Consider the following 6000-nt stretch of genomic DNA (forward strand, 5'->3'; position numbering starts at 1 on the left):
AGGAACAGCTTTATACTCAATACGTCACATTTACTGCTGTGATTAGGCCAAGAATCACTGAATGATTTGAGTGAGATGTAAGTGATGAAAGTCCGTCAGGTATGAACAAACTAAATCAGTTAAATATTCTGAAAATAAGGTTGAGTCACTGAAGACTCTACTTGTGGCTGAAGTAATGTATAAATGCCATTATATAAAAAAAATTGTCTAAGTAAAAGTCATGGATTTACGTATAAGTATTATCAGCAAAATGTACTCAAAGCATTTAAAGTACTCATTATACGTTTTAAATGTTATGTTAATGAATATGTATAAGTGTGATAAACTATGGTTGTGGAGTAAAAGAGACGTAAAGAACAAGTAGCCCACTGTCACTATTTTAATGTAATAACAGTTATTTGATCCCATCTTGAGAAGAAGCATGTACATTGAATTTAATATAAATAAAGTGTCGGACAACAACAATAAGTTCTGTTTTAAGATAAAGTGAATTTCATAGGAAAGAAACAATAACTTTGGAAGATGTCCACATGATTTGTCTAAACTTCACAATATTGAACAAAGACTTAGATTTACACTAAAGTAGCAGCAGAGGACGGAGGTGTCTCATCTATATATGATTATTGATGTGTTTATAAAATATCCATTTTCTTACCTGAGCTCCAGGTGACATCGTCTTTCTGTGCGAGCAACAGTCCAACACCAGACATTCTGGTTCACAAAGATACAAACAGAGAATAAAACACACAAATAAAGAAATCCTCACATTTGAGAAGCTGAAACAATTTGTTTGTTTAATGACTTTAAATGTCCTGTTGTTAAAACAGATAGTTGGAGAATATATCAGCAGAGTGTGTGTGTGTGTGTGTGTGTGTGTGTGTGTGTGTGTGTGTGTATACACTCAACATGAAGCTGCAGCTGGAACAGAAGAGCTCCCTCTCCTGGTGACAACGAGGAGCTGCCTGCACAGACAGAGGTGATGTGGAAAGATGAGATGTTCACAGCATAATAACTGTGCCGGGAAGAGGTGGGCTGTATCTGGGCCTGTTTTTCTACCTTTAATATCCTCAGACTCTGTGTCTGCCCTCCTCGGTGAAACTCCCTCCACCTCCTCAGTGAAGAAATAAACTTTAATGGCACATTATTACATTTGCCCCCACCCTCCTGCACCCTGAACATCCACAACCCCTCGCCTCCTTCTCTTCTTGTGACTTTAATCTCTCATTTTAAACTGAAATCATACTTGATGCAGCAAAATGCCAGTTGCTGCAGCAACATCTCTGTTTCCCCTCGTCTCCAGGGTGTGTTTATGACAGCTCTTTAACTTCTTTTTTCTTCTTCTTGCGTGCTGGTATGAACAAGGGGGCTCACAGCATGCCATACCCCCACCATGCCATATCCTCCTCCTCCTTCTCCTCCTCATGTGAGAATAGCTGCCAAATTGTGTTCAGGTGGAGCCGTCTATGAGAGGGCACTGCCAAGAGTCATTTGCAGTAAATGCTCCCAAAACGCCATCTAGATTTCTCACCAAATATCAGATCCACCATGATAGCAGCCTTAATCAACCTCAACGTTGGAAAGTGGAAGGGTTGTGGGTGGGGTTGGGGGTTACTGCCAGCTTTAAGTATGCTTTTAGTTAAATCTCGACCCTCTCTGCGAGGGAAAAAAGGGATCCTTGCATGCGATGGAGCACTAAATAGAAAAGCCCTTGGGGGAGAATGCTTAATACAGTAAATGGAGCCAAGAGACAAGTGGAGAGAGGTTCCTCCGTCTCTTGGAAGAAATTCAAAACATCCCAGCAATGGCTGCATCACTGCAGACACAGGGGCAGAAGTGGAGGGGTGGGGGGGTGGCCTGCTGTTACACTCCAATTAATGTGTAGATAGTGCAGACGTGATTTATAGTTTATTTTCAACTCTGCTGTGCCGACAACCCCGGCTTCCATCCGACTCTGGCACGCAAGAGATAATGCACGCAGCTCAAGCACATCATGAAAGGCTCCTCGCTCAGGTCTGAGGGGCCTTTCTCCTCCACCTCACGCCTAAATAAAGACATCCTTCAAAAGGAGCAGACCCCCTTCACTGGTTTTCGTGTCACATGCTAAATAACACTTTTGAACAAGGGAGTTGATGTAGTTGTGAAAGCTTTAAGGACCATTTAGAAATTCTTGAGATATTATGGGCCCTTTCTTTTCAGACGGTGAAGTGGGTGTCAGGCTGCAGCTGCAGCTTCATGTTTCCTGCAGACTTAGAAGACATATCTGCAGGTTTTGTCTCCGACAGCTACTTAAAGTTCAGAGGGAGGAAGCACGGCTGATGTTTTGTTATCTATTAATCTGTTGCTCTTTGGATGAATCTTTTAATCTGGGAAATGAATTCAACATCCAACACACAGATATTGTATTCAGATGATGACAGAAGAACCTACTTACATTCAAGACGCTGGAAACAGCCAATCTTCGGACTTTTACCTGATAAATGATTCAAACAATTAATCAGAAGCTGTTGTCAGTAAATTACTCAGCTAATGCATCAGCAGTATTAAGGTGCCTTACAGACATCGTACTAAATCCTATTCAGTGTCATGTGTTCCCTTCACTCAACCCGTTCACCGAACAAAGACATTTTTAAAAACTGGTCACAAATATTTTGACATTCATTAAGAAAGAGCAACTCAGCTGTATTTAGGTGCTGTTGTTTTTTGCAAATGTCACTAAAACAGGAATAGATAGTGAATTTGAATTTCCTGTGACGGATTAAGAGGAGAATTGATTTTGCAGTATTTACAGGACGCTGTGCTTCACATCCAACCAATAAGTTACAAATCCATTCATTGTAGCTTATTAATACGTTTTTAATACTTTTTAAATACTATTTTGGGGGGGAAAATTTGAGCTTCACGGGCAAAAGAAATAAGATCTTAGGGTGAGACACAGAAAACTTTTAAAGACATGAACACAACATTTACTCCTGAAGTAAAAGGTCGACAGTATGTGTTTCAGATGTTTGTTGTTTTCTCTCTGATGTTGGAATCAGTCAAATCTGATTAAAACACATAAACACATTCAGACAAACGATTCCTTATCAATGAATATGATGACTCATTTCTCACTTTTTCATTTCTCACACAATGTTTTCTATACAATTTCAGAAAATAGTGTCAATGTTATAATTTCTTACAATTTAAAGCTTCGTCTTCATCGTGTTAGATGTATTCAACTACAACCAAATAACAATGTTTACTATCATGTGAAAAAGAAAAGCAGCAAATCATCAGATTTTATTTTTTATTTTTTTTAAGTTTGGACGATAACCATTATAAAAATATTTGAATTTTCTCTCAAGAATATATTCTGATATAGTAAATAGACTAAATAGCAAATATGTTAGTGCAAGTTACATTCACACACACACACACACACACACACACACACAGTGTTTATATGAAGAACCTTTGAAATCACACACCTTCACACCGATAGCTCAACTACAAGGACTTACCCACTTCAGCAGGCGGACTGGAGGAGCCGGGCATCAAACCACTGAACTTGTAGACAATGGACGACCCGCTGATCCACAGCTGAGTATGAAGTTCTGAGGGTTAGTATTTTTGACAGATCGTTTGACTCTGACTAATATATATTTAATGTTGTGGAATACTGGGCTTTAAATGTTAAATGTTGCATCTACCACAACTTCATGTTTTTATTGTTGAAAAAAAAATCACCATTAAAAGGATTCGTATTTAAAACTCTGCATGTTGTACAAACCAAACAGAGAGTTTTAAAACATTCACACACTGCTGACATACTCCTCCTATGAATTCACTCCACAATGTTAATCAGTAACAACATGTTTCAGGAACGTTTCTGCTCTGTGGTGTGTATCTGCAGCAGCCTCAGATGCCAGACGTTGATCCAAATCTCAATTGCACAACTATTTCAATACTGCAAAAGAATGGGGGGGGGGGGGGGGGGGGGGGGGGGGAAACTTTAAGACCATGAGCCACCACCCCTCCCTGCTGCCTGTCGCTGGCTATTTCTATGACTCTTGCATGAAGCACTTCTGACGTTAAACACCTGTTAACTTTTATGGCTTGAGAGAGGGTTGGCTGAATGGGAGAGCATTATATTCAGTGCCAGTCAGCGAAGCCAAATCCCCAGTAGAGGAAAGACCACTCCCAGTGCAGAGAGGCAGCGGCAGGAGTGAGTGAGCCCCCTTCACCCCTGCAGCAGCCGGCCGAGGATCCCCCTCAGCTCAGAACCAACAGTTACCTCTATTCCAGTTGACAGCTGTGTGAAACCACCACCTCTGCTCAGCCCTCTGCTGGATAGAGTGCACCGCTGCTCCCCACCAGCTTAAGGCCTAATAGGAGGGCGGCGTGAGGAGGTCTGAGGCCGTTTATGTCGTTGGTGTCTTGTATCAAAGTCTAAAAATCTCCCTGCTCTGTACTTCACTTCTAGATGCCAGTGCTGAAGTGAGGGTGGTGCAGTGCCAGAGCCCAAATAAGCAGAGCCGCCCATTACGAGGCTCTGTGGAGGTTTTTAAGTGTTAAAAAACTTTGAATTCTCTGAAGAGTCTTAAATACTTTCTGCTGCCACTTCTGTATAAATCATAGTATCTGATTACAGGTGGTTGGAGACGTGACACGATTAAACTTCATGTGAGATGGCTGCTGGAGTGAGTAGTGCATCTTGATTCGATCTGTACTGACACTGTCACTACTGTTAAGAAAACTCATCACCTCGTAATGGGTAAATGGAGATTTTAGCAAAATCTTGAATTAAAAAATAATTATTTATTGGTTTATTTATGTTTCCACTTCTGCTGCTTATTCAGTCCCAGGTCCCATTGATTTAATTGAGTAAATCATCAAGAATTATTTTACAGTAATGCTGGAAACGTGATTGAAATCATAAATACCAATACGCCATCATTTTTCTTCTGGTTTAACATTTGAGCTAATTTTCCACAGTATGACATCAGAGCTTTGAGGTCAGATACACAAAAAGAGAAGTTAGAGTTATGGTTCAATTTATCATAACAATAACTCTGCTGATATATGTGACGTATAGAATGTTTGTATGGTTCTAATCCTGTTCTACGACTACAGGACAAATCTGATAATTACAGATGTGATTTGCTTTAGACCGACACAAATATTTAAACAATTATTTTAAATACACATTAAATTCCAGTTTTTCATTTGTGAGAATATGTAACTTTGAATTTTTATTGGTTTTCATAACTGTGATTCCTTTTAAATTATTCAATGATAAAGACAATTTATGATTTAAATAAAAGCATTGAGAAGGCTTCACTTTGGGCTCTGGATATTTGTGACGGACACTTCTCACTAATTTCTGATTTTCCTTTAAAAGATAAAACAATTAATTTATAAATCTAATCATTGTTTATCACACAAATTATTGTTAACTCCTGCTTTAACACATGTTTTAACAAATGAGAAATAATCTCAAATAAGCTACACAGGACTAATTTTTCTCTATTTGGTATTCATGGTAGCTGACACATTGCTTTGACATGTGTCTGGCTGGAGTTCTGTCTCAAATATACTTTTCAAATCAGATTCTCCCTCAAGGTTTCTACAGGTTTTAATACGAGTTCACAGTGATGAATAAAGAATAAATTCTTGCTATAAATGTGTGTGAACACATCCTTCATGGAGCAACTTCTCTATGTCACTTGTAAGTCATTTGGGGTCCCAGGGTAGTTTGAAGAAAAGATCTCTGTTGCAAATAAAGAACAGAAAGTTCTGCTTCTCAAGTTTAAACAATTTCTCCCCAAACACCATATGTTTAATCTATCTAGTTATTGAAAACTAAAGATTTGCACTTATGACGATTTAATTCATTTTCTACCAACCTGGAATGAATATTGTATTTTGTCAAACTTTTAAAGGATGATGTTTTTAAACTTACAAGACCCGTGGCTGTTCAATGGACGTTTTAAGGAAGCGTCAGTCTCCAACCTAAAGAAG

The sequence above is a fragment of the Paralichthys olivaceus genome, chromosome 9, assembly GCF_024713975.1.
Source record: "Paralichthys olivaceus isolate ysfri-2021 chromosome 9, ASM2471397v2, whole genome shotgun sequence".
NCBI lineage: Eukaryota > Metazoa > Chordata > Actinopteri > Pleuronectiformes > Paralichthyidae > Paralichthys > Paralichthys olivaceus.